Here is a 25,195-nt window from a genome sequence, read left to right as displayed (position 1 = left end):
TAGTTTTAATAATTGATTCTTTATTTTAATGGGAATAATATTAAGTGTGGGTTTAAATTAGTCATTTCAAGTCTTTTATGTGCAATTAGAGTCATGTTGTCTCGATCATTTTTCATATGAAACTCTAATCTTAACACAACCAACCACGCAAATAAAATAATATCAAGTAACCCGTCTACGTTACATTTAATCTTCCATAAAGACCGCCCTAAAGGTAAGAATCATTTTCCGCAGCTCCAAGATCTACTTTAAACAATTATCAAGACAAAAAAAAATAGGAAAAACCTCACCTTCGAAAGATGAGATTTTGAGAAACCTAAATAAAAGTAAGAAAGGCTTACATCAAGATAAAAGGAATAATGAGAGGAGAACAAGAGCGCAAGAATCGTCGAATTTGGACGAGAAACGAAGGAATTATGTTAATTTAAGATTATATCTAAAAGATGGGTAAAAAATGGATTTTATAAAAGTTGGAGGAAGATGATATTTTATTACATGAAAAGACGGAGGGTGATGAGAGGAGAACAATACTGAAAAAAGATGTAGTGATTTGGTTGATAAATTGAGATCTTAAAGCTTGGGGGTTTGAACGAGGGTTTTGATGAAAGAAAATCTGAAATTTAGAGGTTAAATGGATGAAATGACGTTTCCTCATGAGAGATAAACCTAAAACCTTGAGTTCGACTAAACTTGATCCATGACCCATATGAGTCGAGTTTGCCTCAAATTTCGCGTATAATCCAATTTTTAACTCAATTTGGTCAAATTTATTATGGTTTTCACCCAACTTAGTTAACAATGTAATTCCCATGAAAATAACAGCGACTATAAATAAATTAACAGTTTAAAATAATTTACTCAATAAAATAGACGCGAATATTACGATAAAATTAGCAATCTTTATGAATTGCCTTTTAAGCTAAAATCGCAGGTGTTACAAATAACCTGAATGTATCTGAGACCCAAGTGGCTAAGTCAAACCGAATTGAACCGAAACTGACTCAATTTAATAGAAACTAAATGATACCTGAAGCTGAATATATCTTAAACGATAAGAACTCAACCACCAATTGTCCTAAATTAAAAATATTTATTTTCTTATAAATATACTCATAGTTTAGGTGTTTTGTTAACTAATTCTTATTTTATGAACGATATTTTGAAATACGACATTAAAATTGAAAAGTATAAATGTAACACCCCCATTTACCAAAGTGTCTTACCAAGGCCTATCTTAGAAAATAAAAGTATTACCATCTTGGTTACCCGAGGTAGTAAATATCATTAGACAATAAAAGAACAATTAATATAAGTAATTTAGTACAAAGGTTTACAACTGATACAACTCCTAAACAACATTGATATCTACTAACTGAAATACTACTTGTAGTATTCTAATATCATGAAGTCTATCTGAACTCGATATCGTCGCGTCCTCATAAACCAACCCTGCAGTAACTAAACCAGCAACCATCGACAACCTGAAAAAAGTCTCGCTGCTCACCATTTGTCGGCAATATCAAATGGATCACCGCAGAGACAGATAAATAAGACAACAACCAAAGAAACACCACACCAGGTCAGCACCACTATACAATTATTCACAAAAGAACACAAAGAACATGTAATTCACAAGATCACTCAACACTACTCCACCATCTCCGAACTCCATAGTTTTAATACCTGCCCGGTAAAGCACCCGTTGACTGACCCATTGACCATGAGAAACCCTTAGTAGAGATGGAAGATGGATTTACATCACATTCTTTACTGGTTACTCGACCAAGTAAGGGTCACTCGCCGAGTAACGTTGGTAGTCGACCGAGTGTAGGGTACTCGACCGAGTATGTTTCATACTCGACCGAGTATGTTTCATACTCGACCGAGTACACGTTCTGACAACGTGTTAATATAAAACATGGAGGCTACAACGTAATTCATTTCCACGATACATTTTCATCTGTTCCTAAACCTAATTTCCTCTCTTCCAATTCGCTCATCTCTCACCACCCAAATTATTAGTTGACCTTGAACACTAATCCGGGAAGGGAGGTAGCTTGTGCATGGGGTCATTGATTCGGGTCATCGTCACTATCGACATCTGTTTGTTCTTCAAGGTGAGTTTATAGATATTGGTTTATCGTTTTGTCTATCTTAATGATTTAGTAATAGAACATAATCATGGTTGTAGAGTAGGACGCGGATTCATGCTTGGCATGGTAAATGATTGATGCATTTCTATAGAATAGCGAAAATGTAGGGTTTTCCTACTCAGTTTCAGTTCATGGTTGTTTGTCTACTTGTTTTATGTGCTTATCTTTGTTATGGGTGTCTTGATGACTTGATTCAGTTACAGTATTTATATAATAATGACGGTGATGGTTATTATTGATATCGATAGTGAAGACATTATCGGGAGATGGTCTTCATCCCCATGTTCGTCCCTTGTGGCTCCCGTTACAAGGGGATGTGCACATTAATAATCTGAGTTCGCTCGTTGCGATGAGCGGGGCTTAGGTGGGCAAGGCTACGGTCTCCCCCCCAACCCCCACTAGCGGTGTTGGTCACCTGTTGCGTGGGAACCATTTGTTACTTTGTGATTGAAGTGGGGAAGTTTGGCAGTTGTTGGATTGAGTTGTACTCGTTTATTGCGTTACTTTATTATACTGTCTTTATATGCTGTTATTGACTTGTGTTTTATGTGTTTCTTCTTTCCGTCTGTGTATGCGGTGATCTATTTGATATTGCCGGCAAATGGAGAGCAGTGACACTTTTTAGGTTGCTATGGTTGTTGTCTTGGTGTGGCTGCGAGGTTGGAGTGATCACATGACATAAATTTGGCTTGAGTCGGTAGTCGTTCGGCAGTTGTATCTTCTTAGTGTCATAGTTAGTTCTTTTCCTTTTGTTTCCGCTGTAAGTTGTAAACAGATAATAAATAGTTCTTTTATGGTCTATTTGATATATTTACCTCAGGCAACCGAGATGTTAACGCTCTTAGTTATTGGCGAAGGTCTTGTTAAGGCTCCTTGGTAAGTGAGGGTGTTACAAAATGGTATCAAAGCGTTGATTTTGGAACCTGAACCAATGAACCAAATGAATGTAGGGTGTCAAATTAAAATGAACCTGGTGTATGTGTGTTGTGATCCCTCTTCTGTCAGTTTTGGGTGAGAAGGCGCCCTCATCTCAGAATCCTGGCGCCAACATGCTTAAGCCAGCAACTCCGCGTGGGATTATGTGTGCATGTTGGTTGCATGGTGTGTTGATATTTTTGTTTTCATATAGTATGTTCGTCTGGATGTAGGACAATGGAAGGATATGTGGATGTGTACGTGTAAGAGGTTATATGGTTAGCTTCAGTCCTATGTGTGTTGATTGTGACGAAAGGAGGAACGGATAATGTAAGCGGTATAGTATGCAAATGTGTTTATATTATGTGTGTGTGACATGTGATGTTGTTTCATAGAATAATTGAGTGAATACTTGTATGCATATGAAATCATTGATAATCTAATCAAGCTTGAATCGTATTGTGTGTGCATAACATGATAAGTTTTGTGAAAGATCATATGAAGATACGATGTGTTTCATGCGATAAGTTGAAGTAGGTGTGTGTAGTTGGTAAGTTACATAGTGTGTGACAGAAATAGGACCTAAATGTGACGAGTTCTTAATAAGTTTACACTCGTAACAATGTTTTTCATGTTACAGGGACGATGACATTAATGATAAACGAATTCTATTACTAATTTGGGGTACTCGACTGAGTACATAGGGTACTCGACCAAGCACGTTTGCACTCGGCCGAGTACTTAGAAAACAATTGCTATTATGTTCTGCAAATTCTGAGTACTCGACCGAGTAGTCATGTATTGTAACACCCGGATATTTTTGGGCCCATAAAAGAACCTTGGGATGCGTGATAAGACCTTATGCTAGACGAGAGACCACTCCGGAGTGAATTATGACTATAAAGTGGACCGAGTATAACCTATACTAGACTTAGTGGAGTTGTTATAATGTCAGCCTATACAAGTGTCATCTAAAAACTGTCATAACTTGGGATATACCTTGTCCTCTTACAATTCCAACGGTAGGTCACACACCCAAAATGACGAAGAAACAAATGAGATATGACGGTTTTACGAAAACTGGTCATTGCTGAGAACTTCATAGTACTCGACCGAGTGGACTGAACACTCGATCGAGTGTGCTCAGTACTCGATAGAGTATGTTGCACTCGGTCGAGCGAACTCTCTACAAGACCGAGTGAGGCTTGTCATAACACGCGATAACTCGGTCATATTTCCTTCTTATCTAAAATCCCAAAATCATTTCTATCTTCTTCCTTATCTCTCCAAACTCTCCCCCCTCTCTCTAATGTTCCCAAAGCCTCTTCCATGACCTTCAAGCTTGGATTTGATGATGAAACCTTCACTAATCCCCAATTTACCTTTGTAAGTCGATTTCCCACAAACCTTTTGTCTTATTTTAACCATAACTTTATGGTGTTTAGTTATGGGTAATTAATTAGTAATTAGTACGTGTAATAAGAATAAAAAAAGGGTAATAATAAGGGGATTTGCGTTTTATAATATTATAGGGCGTATTGTGATAGTTATTATGTGGTATTGTAGGATGAGACAGTTTTATGAGACTGATATTGCTTGTATTGAATTGCTTATGGACTATGCTAAAAGGTAGGTTTATCCTACTCGGTTTCAATACTTGATGTACATATTTGTGTGTCTTTCGTCGTCCGTGCATTGTGTGAGTCGATTTTCAAATTATGTTGGATCTTTTTTGTATTGGATTGCTTATGGAGTATGCTAAAAGGTAGGTTTATCATACTCGGTTTCAATACTTGGTCTACATATTTGTGTGTTTTTCATCATCATTGCATTGTGTGAGTCGATTTTCACATCATGTTGGTATTTGAGGAATAGTGTGACACCCCAGTTAAAGCAGAAAATATAACTAATAAATTGCAGCAAAAATCATGAATTTCTAAACTTCTATTTTACTTTTCAAACTTTAACCTGAAGGAGTCACTAATCATAACAAACGAGTTTAACAATAAACAAATTTATATTATTACAAACCAAGTCTAGCAAATAAGGGAGAAAAAGATATCCCACGAATAACAAGTCTAAATGGTGAGTCTAAGCATAACGATAGACAAAACTCCAACGGTCAAGGTACTCGCACATGTCTTCACCCCATAAATGCACCAACTAATACCTATCATTCATGAAACAGGAATGCCATAGTCGGTGGGGGAGTAACACAAGGTTCTCTCAGCCACATTTTATCAAAACGAACATATCAAAGAACTCAAGAAAACAAGCATTTTAAACAAGATTTAAATAAATTGAATTATAATAAACATGGGATCATTCATATTAACGAAATAAGAGAAAGTAAGATAGAATGATAAAAAGCATGTCATAGGCATATTCAAATAAAGTGAAGTAAAGGCAAGACCATAGATATGGTTAAATAATCACAAGCACGAATTCCAATGAAATATGACATGCTACTATCCAAATTATACAAGAATAGTACTTAAGTCATATAAGATAGATAAACGACTGGTCAATCATCGCAATACATATAGATGGAAACCATAGCCATTACTTTGGAAATCTTCTAACAAACAGTGCACGGGGCGTGGCTATTAACGTCACATGCACACTCATGGCTTGCATCTCACCATAAGAATGGATGAGAGCATCAATCCCGGCCATCATATCGCAACTAGAAGGCTTTCATCTCACCTCTAGTATCCGATAGGACCAAGACTCTTACATTCAACCACATAAGGCGTAAACTCTCGTGTAGAAAGACATATGCCAATGACCATAACCAAGCAAGACATTTAATTCTCTAAGACTCAATTCCTTCTGGTAGGACGACGATAATATATACGGGCCTAGTCTAAATTCGGCAGAACGGGACGAACGAAAGTTGAGTACCCCAAATTCGGCAAAACGACACGAAAGAGGCGGAAAGACCATGAGTTAACCAACACTTGGCAGAACAACACAAGCAAAGCGTAAAGATAAGTCAAGCAAGAAGGCATAGCATTATGGCATTTTCACGAGAATACGACTCATTACTAGTAATTACTTAGAATAAATGACCCATACTTGAAATATGATGAAAACATGAAAAGGAGCAAGTAATAACCCATAAATGAAATTTAGTAAGTCCTTTCAAACTTGTATAGCATGGCTAAACATTTTATTTCATATTTACAAGTTAGTTGAGCTTAAAATAGAACAAGAGATATGATAACAAAAGAATTAAGTGATATAGTAACAAAATGTAAACAAAAAAATGAGAACTCAAATACGAAGTATATAGCATCATTTCATACTTTTCTAACATGAATAAAAATTATACTCCATATTTACATGTTAACTAACATAGTATAAACAAACGATAACAAATGAATTAAGTAATGCGAAACATTAGGTAAAATGAAACAAACCCAAACCGAACCGCATTTAAGCATAACAACCAAAACCGATGTTTAAAATGTGAATGAGACATAATCAAGGGGCTACAATGATAAAAAGGTGTCAACACAACATATACAAGCATTAGAATCAAGGTTAAGCTGCATACCCAACAAGAAACATAAAACCCAATTTATAACAACAAGTTTAGTACTCGACTACAACATGGGTCAACTTCAAACGGTCATAACTTTATATAGACACATGAGAATAAGGTGAACCAATTGGAGGTGATAGATTATCATCTTACGGTTCTAATGGTAGGTCATAAGTCCAAAAGAAACAAGTAACCAAGGTGTTACGGTCATTTTATGACACATACAAACTACATATTTACCCCCAAATCAATATTTTTTCATTAAAATCGCAATTGAATAAGAACATGTAATTAACAAGGAATTTCATATGTATACTTGAGACGGAAATCAATAGTTTACATATCCAAGCAACCAGCTTAACCTAATTGTTCTCAAGTCAATAGTTTACAAAATAACAATTTCATGACATAATTAAACACAAATAATAAGCATGAACAATATATTTTACTCACTAATTCATCCATGTAGCTAACCCATTTCATCCATGTAAACACTCGTGTAACCAAAAGACTAGAAATTTCTCAGACAAGCATAAGATGGTTTCACATACAAACTTATTCAACAATAAACATGTAAAACATGTAAAGATTCAAAATTTAATACACATATGAGTATACTATAACATATAAACACACAAAATTGACACAATGTCGAGTAACCTATCACCGTTACCTTTTAGCTCTTCTATGAAAATGAATCTGACTCAATATTACTCCGGGCTGTCCAAGTTAACACCTAAACACACAGATGAATGATTTAGCCTAGGAATTCGTGCCCTAAGGGTCACGGCCAGAGGAGAAAGATGGGAAAAGTTAGGACATTTCTTACCTAGAAAGATTAAGGACAAGGAGAGGAAGAAATAGGCACGAAAATCACTTGATTCGGATAAGAATTGAGCAAGTTATGGTGGTGATAGTGAAATGGGCAAAATGGTGTAACAATGGTGGTTGGAGTTTGAAGAGTATGCTGAAATTTTGGGGAAGAAAGAGTGGTTAGAGTTTGTGTCTTAAGTTTTGTGGACATGGCCACCTACACGCCAAGCTAATCTGTGGACGTATAGCGGTCCTTTGAAAGCCACGCTCGACGGCGGAAAGATGCTTTCGACCGGATCATTTTAGATCGGTCGATTTCGTCTCGGCAAGGGTCTCGAAACGATGCAAGAGATGTTCAGAGTCGCCACCAAGTATTTGTGGGATGCTTGGAACCCATTCGAATCTACTTTATACCTAGGTCAACCAAGGCAAAGAGCGGTGTTTGACATAGGTACTAAAGGTAAGGAATCGTCCCACTTTAGCATCCTATCTCTAGAATGAATCTCGTACGCCCTAGATAAGGCCGTCCAATATCCAATGTTTCTGAGTAACAGGTGAAGGTACGTATTGGGAAGCCCTTTAATCGGACACCCAATCCCGCCCGCGGTAGCGGCCTCTACCGATTGATCTTGGTTGGTTAAATGCAAAAGTTGATAAAACGGGTAAATGCATGAATGCGCATCCATAAGTTTGAACCTAACATGTGAGCTTTCTATGTCGGTTATTTTAATCCAAGTATCAAGTATTTGATGTTGAGTTGGATTTAATGTTGATTTGCATGCAAGACGGAAATTAAGCATCCATTTACCGAGTTAAGTTTATGGTGCTTAACGTGATCCATTTGTCTTAGTAAGGTGTTTTGCAAATATGATGTAAAATGGGCAGATTTTTCATCTGATCCGTCCTGTATTCGGGTTAACCGAGGCCGGGATCGTCCTAGACAAGTGCTAGAAGGAAACAAACCCTGCATCAGGCAGCCAGAAGAGGCGCGAGCCAGCAGGCAATGCGAGTGGGTCTGCCCTGGTTTGAAAATGGAAAAATGATTGGCCTGTTTAGGCGCGGATCAACAGACAATGGAAGAGCGTCTTCTGACCATTGAAAAAGTTCGTGAAATGTTTTGAAAAGAGGGTGTTTACACTACTACAAATCCAGGCAACCCCCTTTAACAACGCTTATTCACGAAAATCACCATAGACGTTGTAGAACGTATGGCGCGAATTTTACTAAAATTAATTACAATGGTTATGGTTATATAACCGTTGTTATAAGTTTTAACAACGGGTCAAACATGCACAACCGTTGTTAATAATTTGGCGCAAAATTGGCGCAAAGTTAGTGAAAAGTAATCACAATGGTTATTTTTTAAACCCATTGTTAAAACTTTTTAACAACGGTTTTTGTTTAACAACCGTTGTTAAAACTTTTTAACAACGGTTTTTGTTTAACAACCGTTGTCAATACTTTCCATACTATAAACCACACAAACATAGATCAGCTACCGCCATAAAACACAAACCTTAACACAAACACAAACACAAACCCAGACAATAACAAACACAAACACAAACACAAACACACACACACACTTTCTCATCGTCTCTTTCTCTCTTTCTCATTGTCGCTTTATCATCTAGCCGTCACTGTTGGTTTCATCGTCTCTTACTTTCTCTAATTATCAGGTAAATCTCGCCGTCACTGTTGGTTTCGTCGTCTTTCATCGTCATTATTTTCTTTTTCTAATTATTTCATTTTCATGTATGTGTTTTTATCGATCATTATGTTATTTATCTAAGTATTATTCGCTTAATTAGCTAGTAAAACAAATTAAATAAAATAAAACGAAGAAGAAGCAAGATGATAGAGAGGAATGCATGATAAACTTAATTAATTAATTAATTAATATATATATATATATATATATATATATATATATATATATATATATATATATATATATATATATATATATATATATATATACATACATAAATTAAAAAAATAATTACATTGATAAAAATGCAATTCTTATATTTTCATAGAGAGTCTTATTCTCTTCTATGATATCCACCCTCTCCTCCTTAGCTATTTGGAGGTTTCGTTCGCCAGATTGCTATATCGTCATATAGCCGCAACAAGCGCTTTGTCAAGCCATCTTTTTGGCGTCCTTGAGTGCGGATCGAGCATCCACAAGGTAGCTCCTGACCTGTCCTCAATGTGGAGCAACCGGCGGATGAACCTGTTGTTGTTCTCGATCATAGTAAGAGTCTTAAGGATGATATCATTCATTTTGTTGATGAAGTTTGGAGTTTGTTTGAAAGATTAATTAAGGTTTGGAGTTTGTTTTAGCAGTTAGGGTTTGGAGATAGTGAGATAATGGAATGGTGGTTGAGATAATGCATGTATTTATACTAAGTAATGTGTGGTTTGAGTTGTTTTTTTAATTAATATATGTTTAGGAAGTTGTGCCATAATCATCATCATATCTCTCTCTGCTGCTTCAAATCTTATTATAACCTTTCTCATTCCATATTGTCCATTCATATGCACAAGGATGGCAGAAATAATGCATGCATCGGAATTATAACGGGCCGTAATTATGCATGCATCTAGTAATATTTAAATTTTTTTTTTAAAACAAACAACAACGGTTATTGAGAAACAACCCGTTGTCTTTAGTTATAACAACGGTTTTGTATATTACAACCGTTGTTATAACTTTTCCACCAAAATTGAGTCACACTTTCCACAACGGGTTTTTATACTTAAAACCGTTGTTAATAGTTTTAACAACGGGTTCCTTAAGAAAACCAACCGTTGTTAAAACCTTTTACAACGGATGCTTTAACAACGTCCGCTTTTTTATATAACAACGGTTTTTAACCGTTGTTATAGCCTGTATCTGTAGTAGTGTTAAACCCGTCTTGATTTGAAAAGACCGTTTAGGCCGCTTTTGTGTTGATATGAAGAACGAGACAAGAATAATCGTCATTGTTTGGATAATATTCTATGTTGAGTTCGGTTTTGCAAGCTTGACATGAATGGTTTTGAAAACGATTATGAACTAATTGTTTTAAGTTCATTTATTTGTAGTTATTCAATGTTTATCATCGTACTTGGGTTAAAATCCGACTTGGTATGTGGAACCAAGGATGATTTTGTGTTTATGACTAATGCATTTGTTTTGAAAATGCAAAGAAATGAAAAAGGTTTTAAAATACCTTATAAAATGTAATTAACCATATATTATCACCGGAACACGGATTAAACCGTCATGGTATTGGTAACCAAGGGTGAAAAATGTTTCATGGTTAAAAATTTGTCATTAAAAAAAAAATGATTTGAAATATTTGAAACGGTAAAAACCGATTACAAGTATGAAATGAAAACAAAAGGGGAAGAAGAGACCAAACACGAATGGATTTAGGCTGAGAGGGGCTTTAGGCGCGAGCCTGGTTGCTATACAAGCAGCCCCTGCCTCAACCAAAAATCCGGTTTTGGCTCATTTATCCCATATTTGGACCATGTTATGCATGTTTTAGCATGTTATAGTCTTGAAACAAATGAAAAACATGATAGAAGAAGATTTTCACACCCTCATACTTACACACTTGGCTTGAGACGAGAAATTGACGAAAGTGTATCAACTTGTTTAGTCGGAAAACTCGGTTTGAAAACCGTTTTAGCAATGTAAAAAGTGAGTTTTATGTTTAGTGATGGTGTAGTGGTCGAGATGGTCGTTCAAGTGGTTTAATGCACGATGACGGTACGAAACAATGTGTAAGGCTTGTGTTTTTGATCGGTAGGTCGAAAACACGTGTCGGTTTGTGACTTGAGAAGTCGAGTCTAGAATTATAAGAGAGAGGTGAGGGGGCGAACACTCGCATAACTCTTAAATGGTGGCATTTGAGGGGTATTTATAGGAAAATGGGTGGTTTTGTGCATTTTGAGCGACGTGGCCGCATAGGCTGCTCGAAGAGGCGCGAGCCATTTTGCGCGTCTTCGAGGTGTCTTGTCACTATCACGCAAGTGTAATCATGATTTGTTCTATCCTATGTTTTGGATGAACTTGATTTATACTTGACCATTAAGGATTCCGGGAAACCATAACATGGAAGTATTTGAAAAGTTTGTTTTTTGTGTTTGACTCGATTTGACTTGTTGTTGGAGTCGGGATTTGAATTTTCGAGTCGGGTTTTGGTTCGGTGTCGGTTTTGACTCTAATTAGTGTCATTATGACCCTGTCGTCATGCATTAAACACTCCAGGTACTTTTGAAAAGTTTTGAAATCTTTTATTTTCGAAATCGTTTTAAGTTTTCCGACGTATAGTTGTACAAAATTGTCGATGAAATGCTGCGATTCCTAAGCATGTTGTAGTCCGATAATCATCGGTGTTTGTTGGAGACTCAACAGATACTGGGTATCTGTTTCGAGCCCCCACTTTGATTGAGGCTTGGACAGGGCAAAAGTCAAAGTATAGCCCCCAGGTCAATCGAAGATTACAACCTGGAGACCGAAGCGACGTCGAGGCGGCCCGAAAGGATTCGGGCCAAGGACCTGCCGTTGGGAAGGGCGACGCCAAGGTGACTCGAGGGTACGAGCCAAGGACCTGTCTTCGGGAATATTTTAGAATCTGTCGACTGTCCGTGCGGTCGTGTAAAGTCCGTTAGACTACGTATAAAGGCTTGCCAGCCATAAGAAGGAGTCATACCAGAGGCATCTTCGGGATATGTCCTTGAGTCGTTCCTTGTTTGCGGACAAAGGCTCGCCAGCCGTGTTGCAGATATAAGGGGGCTCGCCAGCCGCGGTGCATATATGAAGGGGCTCATCAGCCGCAGGGCGTATATAAAGGGGCTCGCCAGCCGTGGTGCGTATATGAAGGGGCTCGCCAGCCGCAATGCGTATATAAAAGGGGCTCGCCAGCCACGGTGCGTATATGAAAGGAGCTCGTCAACCGCGGTGCGTATATGAAAGGGGCTCGCCAGCCGCGTTGCGTATATGAAGGGGCTCGCCAGCCGCGGTGAATGTGCGTTGTGAGGCTCGCCAGCCATGTCGAATGTGCGTTGTGAGGCTCGCCAGCCATGTCGAGTGTGCATTGTGAGGCTCGCTAGCAATGTCGAATGTGCGTTGTGAGGCTCGCCAGCCATGTCGCATGTGCGTTGTGAGACTCGCCAGCTATGTCGAATGTGCGAAATAGCCGTGTTGGATGGGCCTATTTCGGGAAGTTGTTTGAATTAGCGGGCTTCGTGAGGAAGCCTCCGATATCCTGTTGGGGAATTTTGGTGTTTGTATTGTGTATTTGTTGTGCCGGAAAGGGATAGGTTTGTGAGCCTGGCCCCCATGGTCGGCGGTGGTTTTGAATCTTTAACAGAGATAGCGGTTTTTATTGCCGTTTGTTTTGTAGGAAAAGGACAGATGCGTATTCTGTTGTCTGGTGTCTGTTTGGGGAGGATGATTTTAATTTCGCCTTCCCATGATTTGAGATTCGTGAAGGGTAGTGAATTTCACTATCCCCTTCGAAGGTTCGACGGTTTTTAATGCCGTTTGCTTGAGATTTTTTTAATGTTGTTGAAAAAATTTGTGAGAATAGCGGATTTGAATTCTACTATTGATTTTGTTTTTGACAGATGGCGGCTTTTAATGTTGTCGTTGAAATTTGTGAGAATAGCGGGTTCGAATTTCGCTATCTTGCTTTCGTATTTGAGAAATGACGGTTTTTAATTCCGTCGTTGAAAATTTGTGAAAATGATGAATTTAAATTTCACTATTTTGTGTTTGAAAAATGGCGGTTTTTATTACCGTCGTTGACATTTTGAGAAATTTGTGGAAAAAATAGCGAATTTGAATTTCACTATTTCGTTTTTTTTTAAAATGACGGTTTTTATTGCCGTCGTTTAAATTTGTCAAAATAGTGAATTTGAATTTCACTATTTCGTTTTTTGTAAAAATGACGGTTTTTATTGCCGCCGTGTTGAAATTTGAGAAAATAGTGAATTTGAATTTCACTATTTCGTTTTTGTAAAAATGACTGCTTTTATTGCCGTCGTTGAAATTTGAGAAAATAGTGAATTTGAATTTCACTATTTTGTTTTTGTAAAAATGACAGTTTTTATTGCCGTCGTTGAAATTTGAGAAAATAGTGAATTTTGAATTTCACTATTATTGTTGTTTTTGAAATGGCGGTTTTTATTGCCGTTGTTGAAAATTTGTGAAAGTAGTGAATTTGAATTTCACTATTTTGTGTTTGTAAAAATGACGGTTTTCATTGCCGTCGTTGAAATTTGAGAAAATAGTGAATTTGAATTTCACTATTTTGTTTTTGTAAAAATGACGGTTTTTATTGCCGTCGTTGAAATTTGAGAAAATAGTGAATTTTGAATTTGACTATTATTGTTGTTTTTAAAATGACGGTTTTTATTTCCGTTGTTGAAAATTTGTGAAAGTAGTGAATTTTGAGTTTCACTATTTTGTGTTTGTAAAAATGACGGTTTTTATTGCCGTCGTTGAAAATTCGAAATTTGTGTGAGAAATTGGGTCAAAGCCCAAAATTTCGCTGAATGAGTCAAGGAGCACCTCATTGAGGCGCGAGCCTTGCTGCGAAGGAAGGGAGCTCCCCTATTTTTGTAGAAAAGACGCGAGAAACAGGACGACCCTCTTCACTTTGTCTTCTTCGATACACAAACTGAAAAAGTCGACAAATCGCCATTTTTTTATCTCGTCTCTTGCTTGGATTTGTGCTCTTATCATCATGTCATCTCAATGTATGTAAATCCTCTTGAATCCATTTGAATTTGTTTTTTTTTGTTAATTGAATTAGGGCGAAACCCTAAACCTTCAAAAATCGAATTGGGCGTTTTTGATTAGGCCATTTTCGAGTGAAATTGATGATTGCATTAGGTTAGAAACCTGTTTAGGAGTATATGGGTGATTTTAGTTTGCATTTTGGTCCCCGTTCCCGCTCCCTATGCACGAAAAACGTGAATGAGATGATAAAACGGTCTTATTTCACAAAGTCAAGTTTGTTTGCTTGAGTTGGGTGCCCCACTAGGTTGTATTGTAGTCGGGGAAGACCGTATTTGCCATATTGAACCTTCGTTGGGTATTGTGGGCAAAATTGGAATTTTTGCCTTTTGCGGCGGTCTTATGTCTGTCGAAATGAGCGTCTGTTTGAGCTGAAATCGAGCCAGTTTGTCTTGAAATGGAACTTAATGGTAGTTTAGGTCGATTTGAGACGTGGTTAATCACGTTGCTTTGTTGTGGTCGTATTTTGAAATTTTGACCTGCTTGTGCCCGAATTGGCGTAAAATTGCCTTTTTGAGCTATGGAAAATACCCCATTGTGTCGGGAATATTTTTTGGTTGTTGTCGGATCTTGTGTAGGTCTTGTGATGTTGGGTGTTTTTTTTTTTTTTAAATTTTGTTGTTGTTTTGACTCGTCTTTTGCTTGAAAAGAAGGGCGAGTCGTTTTTGTGCTCTTGTGAAGTGTTTTGTTGTTTTTTTCGTTTGTTGGGTTTGGGCGGGTTTGCCCTTGTTTTGTTTTGTATTGCAGGTGTTTTTTGGATTTGTCCATTTTGTGTCATCGTAATGCCGAAATTTCGGCTGACGATCTTTTTTGTTTTGTCCTTGGTTGCAAGGGAGTGTTCGGGGACTACCGGGTTTGTTGCTGAGGCTTTGGAGGACGAGGATGGCCCTGGAGGAAGAGAGACGGCTGTTTTTTGTTACGAGCTTGGTTGTGTCTCTCCCTGGTGGCCATTGCCCAGCTTTTGATCGAGTATCGATCATTATCTGTTGTCTGCAGAGGTCGGATGTCTGATGATTGGGGGTCAAGACGGGTGCATTGTTCCACGTTGTCGTCTTCGATCGTTGGTTAGTTCTGATGATTGGGGTTCAACATCGGGGTAGCGCCCGATGTCATGGCTCCTTTTTATCGCCGAATTCTGACGGTTGGGGGTCAACGTCGGGATGATGCACTGAGTCACAATTCCTGATTGTCATGTCGTCCGAAGTCTACTAGGCATTATTTCCCTTTTTTTCACGGAGCAGGAATGTGGTATTACCGTCATGGTAACCACCTCTGCTTCCTCTGTTACTCCTTTGTTTTCCGTGTTGCTCCTTTTCTTTTCCGATCGGAAGGATTTGGAGTGCTTAGTTCGGTAGGTGGCAGATAGCTCCCAGTTCATTGTTTTAGGCTAGTGTCTGTATGATAAATACTTGTACCGGATCCTGTTTGTATGGTCAGTCTTTTGTATCAAGTGTGTCTTGATGTATTTTCGTGAGGCGGTTTGTATATATGCGTTTTTGGATTGTGGTTTATTTGTGTTTTTGGCTTTTTCTGTTGTGTTTTGGAGAAGCGCTATCAGCTACTAGTTCCCCTTTGCTCGCACTAGTTCCTGCATCGTTAGTGTAGAAAAAAGGCAACAGGTAGGACGTATGCACAAATGTAAACACGTAAAAGCACTTGGTGGAAACAAAATAACTGCGATAACTCGAAGTTTAAAATTGACATTTAAATTGATATTTTGAAAATTCCGCGATAGGTCGTCACGTTTGGATTTCTCAAAAAGAATGATTTTGAAATTTTGAGCAATTAACTCGTGTTTGAATTAAATTGCATCGGATTTTGCTGGAATTGAATTGTAACTCGAAAAACTAAAACTCAAACCGTCACGGGTGAATTTAAAAAGATTTTTGCGAGCGTATTTGATTTGATTTTTGTGAGATCAAGACTCGGATTTGGAAGAGTCTAAATTTTTGGAGAATGTTGACGTCGTGTTATCAATTTTGAATTTTGTGGAGAATGCAAAATTATGAAAAAATTTCGGAATTTTCGACTGACATGGAAACGATCCGTCACGGATCGGGGCGATTAGCCCTCCCCCCTTGAAAAAAGAAGAGAAAAACCCGTATGTTTAAAGCTGCGTCATGGAAACTGTGTCGGATTCGTCAAACGCGAAAATAAGGAAATGTGAGTGTGAGAAAACACAAAACATCCTGGACAGGCCCGAAGAGGCGCAAGTCCTGTGGCGGGAGGTTTGAGGTGTCAGGAAGAAACACAACTTGAAAGAGACATTTCAAGGTGCGGATCCTGAGGAGCAGCCCAAAGAGGCGCGAGGCCACCAGTGATGGAAGTCAGCTTCCCCTTTTTTTTGGAAAAAAGCGCTGATTGTTTTGTATAAATAGGGACGTTTGTGCTTCATTGTTTCATCATCCGAAACACGAAAAACATCTCTACAAAAACCTTTCTTCTTCTTCTTCAATAAAATCATTCATGGATGCTTTCGAAAATAGGTTGCGGCATTGGTGTCGGGATTTGTCACCTCCCGAAAAGTATCAACTCGTTGTTATGGGAGTTGGTCAATTGTTGGTGCTTCGTCAAGTCAAGGTGCAACCCTCGTTTCTTGAAGCATGCTCTCGGTTTTGGGATTCGAAACATCACGTTTTCGTTTTCCCGAAAGGTGAAATTTGTCCTCTTGCCGAAGAAGTAGGTGCCATTGGTGGGTGGCCGGGTTGTACTCCGGTGCTTCCCTCGACTCGGTTGTGTTATAAAGAGAAGTTCCGTTCAATGTTGGGCTTGTCAACAAGTCAAGCCAACTTTCTCCTTGCTCCTCGTGGTATGGATATGTTGGCTCTTATCAACATTTTCTCAAACCGGTTGGATGTCAATGTCTCGTAGGTGGCTAGGAGTAGGGCTATTGTTTTGCCTAGTGCATGCATACCTCCTTGTCGATGCCTTGAAGAAGGAGGGGTCAAAATGCTATGGTAGTATGACTCTTGTGCACGTGATCGAGAAAATGGAGCAAGGTAGGCAATCATCATGGTTAGTGCTTGGTGAGATCATCTAAGCTTTGGACAAGAAGGGCTCTTGTGGAGAAGGTACCTCGTTTGGATCTCCAAGGATTCTCCAAGTGTGGCTATTAGAGAGGCTAAGGTATGTAGAGCCTCCGGCCGATTCTTCTTCTTATTCCTTCCGTCACCTTACTATGAGGAAGAATTTGTACTCAGATAGTTTTGCGTCCACCGAGGCGTATTGGACCTCGAGATTGATGGAGGGGGGTGGTCCTCATATCCGTTGGGTGGTGCCATGGTGGCACTTGAGGCCTTCACGGGGTTGCCCGCTTCGGTTGCTAGTTCTTGCTCTTTGATGGTGGTGGGTTTAAAGGTTGCTTCCTTCGTTTATCCCGAAAGGCTAATGAGGCAAATGGGGCATCAACAAAAGGTGCCCACTCAAGATACTCTCGTCCAAGAGAGTGTTTTCCGGAACTCCGAGCTTGTGGAGGTCTTTGAAAGATGGTGGGCCACTCGGCCGCTTTGGGAGGTACCAAACCCTGTAGCCACGACATGGGTGACTCCCGCTTATGTCAAGTGGTCAAGAGCTCAAACCTTGGAGGAAAGGTCCAAATTTCGTAAGGACGAGGTCGTAGACTTGAAGTATAGAGAGGTTGGCAAGGCCAACCGTGCTTTCTTTGACGACTTTGTTGATGGAGCTAGCCCGGATGTGATGAGGCCACCAAAGAGGAGAAGCTCGGGTCCCAAAGAGGTAGTGGGCCGTGTATGGGCTCGTCTTGGACCGAGTATGGGGTCATGCAAGAGACCGGAGGGTGTCGTCGTTATGGATCCGTTGAGGATCCATTCCGAAGAGGAAGCTCATGCTCGGCGAGCCAACAAGAAGAACAAGGGGAAGATGTACACCGAGGAAAAAGGCAAAGGTAGAATGGAAGAATCAAGATCTCCATTACCCACTTTATTATTATGTTGTATTAGTGTTGGGATTTTTATTATGTTGTACTAGCTATGTATTGTGTGTTTTGTGCTAGTTTTACTATGTGAGGTGTCTTAGTCGACACCTTAGCTTTGACAAGTTGTAGACTTGTTGAGCTTTATTTGTTGTCGAATTTGTAATCCTTCTCATTATTAATTAAATAAGAGGATTGTTTGTGTTAAAAGATTTGTGAACACTTGTTTCTTCCATCCATTTTGTAAAGGCAATTCGGCTTGAATTATCCTAAACATTGCACTTGGGAAATGGGATTTTTGTGGGAAGGGAGAAATGCTTCTTTTTTTGTGGAAATAGGAATGTTTTTCCGTTTTCTCTTTTTTTGAAGTTGATATGGTTGATTTTTTTGTTTGTGGGGATGTGTTTTTTTATTATGAGGATAGTTTTATCCTTCTTGTGTAAGAAAGGACTGCCTACGTATCCACCTGAAAAGGTGAAATCAAACCATGATCATAGTTCGAAATATTTTGTAAATTTATTTGGGTTTTGTGGTTGTATCCCTCTTGTGTAATAAAGGACTACCTACGTATCCACCTGAAAAGGTGAAATCAAACAATGCTCGTAGTTCAGATGTTTTGGTTTGAGTGCAAATGGATGTTGCCTTTGACAGATCAAAGGACATTTGAAATGGGCAAGGTGCCGCAACTTAGACTCGATAAAACAAGCAATTTCAAATCAGAACGTGTTGAGGAACTTGACTTGAAAGGGATAAGGTAGTCGTTAGTTGTAAAACTAAGGTGAGATTGTTGGTCGCTAGGGTTCAAGGGTAGTATTTCTTGAGTTGGTCTAGGTTGGTCGGGTTTGTAAAATCCTTCCCATCTAGGTCACTCAGTCTCACTACGCCCCCTGAAAGCATTTTCTTGACCAGATATGGCCCGACCCAATTGGGTTTGAATTTCTCCCTCGGATCGACGGCTAGTGGTGCTCGAACCGACTTGAGGACCAAGTCGCCTTCTTTGATGTTCCTGGGTTTAACCTTTTTGTTGAATGCCCGTTGTATACGTCGTTGGTATAGCTGGACATTGTGCAAGGCGTTGAGTCATCGTTCGTCTAGAAGCGTGAGTTGCTCGAACCTCCGACAGGTCCATTCCGCCTCAGGAACTTGACTTTCCAACAAGATGCGTAGAGATGGGACCTCCAACTCTACCGGCTGAACTGCCTCCATACTGTATGCTAGGTAAAAGGGTGTGGTGCCTGTGGGTGTTCGAATGTAGGTTCGGTATCCTCAGAGTGCGAATGGGAGTTTGCTCGGCCAATCGCGGTAATTATCTTGCATCTTTTTTATAATGGTGACAAGAATTTTGTTTGCTGACTCTACCGCTCTGTTGGTTTGGGGACGATAGGGGGATGATCGATGTCGTTTGATCTTGTATTTGTCCAGCAAAGCTTGTGTTTCCGCTCGGAAGTGAGAGCCTTGATCACTGATGATTTCATGGGGTACCCCATATCTGCATATGATGTTGTCCTGGATGAACTTGGCCACTTGCTTGGCGGTCAAGACTGCATAGGACTGTGCTTCCACCTACTTGGTGAAGTAGTCGATGGCGACGAGGACGAAGCAATGCCCTTTAGTGCCTATCGGGTTGACTTTCCCGATGATGTCGATGCCCCAGGTCGAGAAAGGCCAGGGTGATGTCATGGTGTATAAGAGGGATGATAGTATATGTTGTATGTTGGCGAAGATTTTGCAATTGTGGCAATGTTTGACGTAGTTGCGGCAATCGGCTTCCATGGTGGTCCAGTAATAGCCTAAATGCATGATTTTTCGGGCCAGCATCATTGCGCTCATGTGAGGACCCCATTCTCCGTCGTGGACCTCTCCCATGACTTTTTTGGCTTTGTGATGGTCAATGCAAAGGAGAAGAATCCCTTGGGGTGTTCTTTTATATAGTTGTTCTTGGTTTATCACGAATTGTAATGCTAATAAACGGATGGCTCTTTGTCCTCTTGTATCAGAGTTGGGAGGGAATTCGTTTTTGGTTTTGTAGTTGAGGATGGCTTGGTACCAAGGTTCGACATGGTTTTCCTCGTCGTTGTTGATGGTGCAGATGTGAGCTGGCTCGCTCCTTCTCTCGACACATAGGGGCAACGATGTCATGTTGTCAGGTATGTTGACGAGCGCAGCAAGTTTTGCCAGGGCATCCGCAAATTGATTTTCCTCTCGTGGCAAGTGGAAGTAGTCGACTTCGTCAAAGAATTCGGCCTCTTGATTGATCTTTTCTTGGTAGGGTGCTAAGCTTTCGCTTCGGATTTTTCATGATCCGAACACCTGATTGATGATGAGTGAGGAATCGTCGTGGACCCACAGTCTCTTGATGCCAAGTGCTATGGCTGCTTGTAGGCTGATGAGGCATGCTTCATATTCGGCGGCATTGTTGGTGACGGCGAAGTCTAGTTTGACCGAGATCGGAACATGTTCTCCCTCTGGTGATATCAGAAGGATTCCTAACCCGAAGCCTCTTAGATTCGATGCACCATCGAAGTACATGTCCCACGCGTCGGAGTCGGCACAAAGGATGTCTTCGTTAGGAAGTAACCATGTGTCAGTCGTTGGATCCTCGTTGACGGGATATTCTACTAGGAAATCAGCAACTGCCCTTTCCTTGATAACCTTGAGGGGTACGAACTTGATATCAAATTCGGATAGCATGAGCGTCCATCTAGACAGCCTTCCGTTTAATACGGCTTTTGCGAAGATGTATTTGACCGGGTCCATCTTGGAGTAGATGTGAACCGTGTAGCTGAGCATGTATTGCCGCAGCTTCTTTGTTGACCATACTAGGGCATGGCATGTCTTTTCCAGTTAGGTGTACTTTACCTCATACTCGATGAACTTTTTGCTGATGTACTAGATGGATCGTTCTTCGTCGTTGACTGCTTATGCTAGCATTTCTCCCATGGCTGTGTTGGTGACAGTCAGGTATAAGGATAAGGGGATTCCTTGTTGAGGTGGCATGAGGACATGAGGTTTAGATTGGATTTCCTTTATTCTGTCGAAGGCCTTTTGAAATTCGTCGTCCCAATAGGTGTGATCGAAGGCGCGAAGCTTTCTGAAGATTGGTTCACAAATCATGGTGAGTTTGACTATGAAGCGGCTGATGTATTGAACTTGACCGAGAAATCCCTGAATCCCCTTCTCATTCTTAGGCCGAGGCATTTATTGAAGGGCTTTTATTTTGGTTAGATCAATCTTAATGCCTCTCTTGCTGACGACGTGTCCCAGGAGTTTTCCGGAAGTGACCCCGAATGCACACTTCTGAGGATTCAGTCTCAGGTTATATTTTCGCAGACGAGCGATGAACTTCCAAAGGGCGTTGATGTGGCTGTCCCGTTCTTTTTATTTGACAATCATGTCATCGACATATACCTCTACCTCCTTGTGCATCATATAATGTAGGATAGTGGTAGCGGTTCTTTGATGAGTTGCTCCAGCGTTGATTAGGCCGAAAGGCCTGACCGTCTAGCAGTATGTACCCCACTGTGTAATGAATGCAGTTTTGTGCATGTCTTCCTCGGCCATTTTGACCTGGTTGTACCCAGCATACCCATCCATGAATGATAGTAGGGCTTGCTCGGCGGTGTTGTCCACCAGGATGTCAACATGTGGCAAAGGGAAGTCGTCTTTTGGACTTGCTTTGTTCAGATCCCTGAAGTCGACGCAAACCCTAATTGTTCCGTCTTTTTTGGGTACAGGGACAATGTTGGCCACCAAGTCAGAGTATTCAGACATTTTGATGAACCCGACCTTGAACTGCTTATCCACCTCTTCCTTGATTTTCAGAACCCATTCGGTGCGCATTCGGCGCAACTTTTGCTTTACGGGTTTAGCTCCGGGTTTAATGGGTATCATGTGCTCTGTAATCTCCCTATCGATCCCAGGCATGTCTCTATAGGACTAGGTGAATACGTCCTTGTACTCGTGTAGGAGGTCAATGAATTTGATGGAAGGTGAATTGTCGTCGGGTCTCCCAATGAAACACATGTATATTCTCAACAAACAACTAATTGGTGGTTAAGTCGAGGTCGATCCATGGGACGGTGTGCTTTGTTTTCTAAGTCCATCTATCTCAATTTATGCTAGTGTCACGATTGATTTGGGTTTGTAGTTGTGTTCTAGACTAAAGCAAGCAATAAAGTAAAACAAGCAATAAAAGGAAAGATGTAAACAAGTGACTAAAAGTGCTAGGATATCATGCGTTCATAGGAGATTCATGGGAGTTGATCATACAAACATGTTCTCTACTAGATGCAAGCATTTATTGTTGTGATTGGATCGCCTTAGTGTATATCTTACAATCCCTAAGAAGATTTGGGTCCCGGAGCCGAATTGATTAGATTGTACAACACCTACAAGTCGACTTAGATCTTCCTATTCAACATTATGCATGGTCTAATGAGGCTTGAGTTGGTTTATGTCTTACAAGTCTCATTGAAAAGATAAGTGATGGGTAAGAAATGCAATGATTCATAGGCTTACCATTTCATCAAACATAACATGTGCATAAGTTGAAATCACAACAAGCAAGCAAATTAATTATGAAAACATATTAGATTAAGCATGAATCATTCCCCATATTTGTTTCCCTTAATTACCCATTAATCCTAGCTAGAAGACTACTCACTCATTATCAAGTTTAACATGTTAATAAGGTTGTCAATCATACTAACAAAGAAAAATATGATGAATAAATGATGTGACTAATTAACAATAATTAAACAAGGGTAAAAGAGAATTATACCTATGAAGATGATTCCAAATAATAAAGCAAAGAATAAAAGAAGAGAACTTGATTGATTGATGAAGAGTTGTCAATTCTCCAATAATAACCCAATAATCTTCAATTACCCAATAATAAATTTGAATTACCCAATAATAAATTGAACAATAATTAAGGAAAGATTAATGTGTGATTTGTGGAAATATTAAAGAGTAATCTATTCTAATCTACTCCTAATCTAATCTAATAGAATTTCCTACTATGGAAACCTCCCTTTTGATTACTACAAATGGGGTATTTATAGTAGTGCATTACTAGGTTAAGTAAAGATAATTTAGTAAATAACAATGCTAAGTCCTAAATTAGGGAAATGCAAGTCTCTTCAAGGAAATGAGCATATCGTGCTAGAGTCATCACTATCCGCTCGGGCCTAAGAGGGAGACGCTCGGATTGTGAGGTTGGGAGACGAGCGGGTTCTGCTCGGGACGCTCGGATCAAGAGAAGGGGAGACGGGCGTCGTTTGGTCAGGACGCTCGGATTCTGGCAGGGAAACGGGCGTCTTCTTCCTATTCCGCTCGGATTGTTCCTTAGAAAGGTCCTTGCTTTTCCTCCTTTTGCATGCTCCTTATTCTTGTGTTGTCGGTCTTTGTTCTTGCCTCCTCTTCCCCACTAGTCCATCCAATATCATCAAAAAGCTTCCAAATATGCACGGTAGACGGGAATTTCCGCCTAATTATCTTCCTTCCTAAAAAACATACGAAATGCACTTGGAAAGCAAAATAGAAAGCATTTGACGGATAAAATGGCTATGGAATGTTATAATAATATGCAAAATAGGCTCAATTAGGGGACTAAATGTGCTCAAATATGAGTCACATCAAATATCCTCAAACCGAACCTTTACTCGTCCCGAGTAAAGAGGTGACTAAAACTAGACCTTTATTTAAACTATCCTAATAATATAACCGATGTGAGACAATTAGCGGGTCTCACTCCGCCCCTTCAACTCACAACAAGACAACCATGAGGTAGGATGCCTTCTTGCAAGGCAAGGTGGGGCTTGCCAAAATGGCAATACATCGAAGCATTAAAGCATACAAAACAAGTAATGGATGCATCTACAAAAGAATAGCCACTTTTCTCATCTAAGTGGCAGAAATTATCTAAAAGGGAAGCAATTTAAGGGTACACACTCCATCATAGATACGGTTTCTTCAAACTACTAAGCCTAGAAGGATACCAATAAATCACCTCCAAGTTGTGTCCAGCTAGGGTACCTTTGTCCTCAATTGTTAAATGCTTTCGTCAAGAGTAGACTCCATATGGTGTTAGAAACACTGGAGGATCGCGGAATTCCCCTTCTTGCCTAGACAAGAAGAAGGGTCGTTCCCTCTCTACCATGCGCAAAAGTGGATTTGATGGATAAAGGGATCAATAGTATTTGAGTTTCATATGGGAGTTTGCTTTTGTTGTTGTTTTTCCCCCCAATTTCTTGTGGCATTTGACATTTTGAGAACACTTTCTTTGCCATTTCTTTTGATGTTTGGCATTTCAATACTTGACAACTTTCAACTTTTTGCATTTTCTTTTGAACATTTTCAAAGCTACCCCATTTGTAGTGAGGGTGCTTATATTTGAAGTATAGGAGTTTTCATTTTTGTTACTCCTCTTTTCTTTTGATGCAATTGCAAACTTTTTGACTTTCATTTCAATTCTTGAACTCAAATTTTGAACAATTTTTGTGCCCATTCCCTTTGATGACAAAATGTGGTAGAATATGGATGATGGTTGCATGGTTTCAAGGGTCACCTTGGAATAAACGGTAGCCAAGGAGTTATCACACCACAAGGTACTCTTGACTAGGCCTTAATCCATGGGTGAAAGGATACTAGCATGACACACCCTAAAGTGTTTTACAAGTATTCTAACAAGCAAAGTCTTAAGATGAAAAAGTATCTACAAGGGCCTTATATACACTTGTCAAGTTTCCCAAATAGATGCTTTCACAAAATTTTTCCTAAATGCAACTATATGCCATGATGCAACTATCATTTATACAACCTAATGCAAATGCTTCTACCAACTAGTATGCCATATAATCTAAATGCAAAACTCCTAACAACACATTGGTTCATACCGCATCAATAAAAAGATAACCACATTGTCATTAACATATAAAAAGGAGGAAGGAGATTTGGAAAGATCATACCATGCGGTCTTCTATTTTCTTTATGCCTCGAATATGGCGTAGTCGATCAATGTGAAAAAGGATAAACAA

The sequence above is a fragment of the Silene latifolia genome, chromosome 2 (assembly GCF_048544455.1).
Source record: "Silene latifolia isolate original U9 population chromosome 2, ASM4854445v1, whole genome shotgun sequence".
NCBI lineage: Eukaryota > Viridiplantae > Streptophyta > Magnoliopsida > Caryophyllales > Caryophyllaceae > Silene > Silene latifolia.
Note: the sequence above shows the minus strand (reverse complement) of the source record.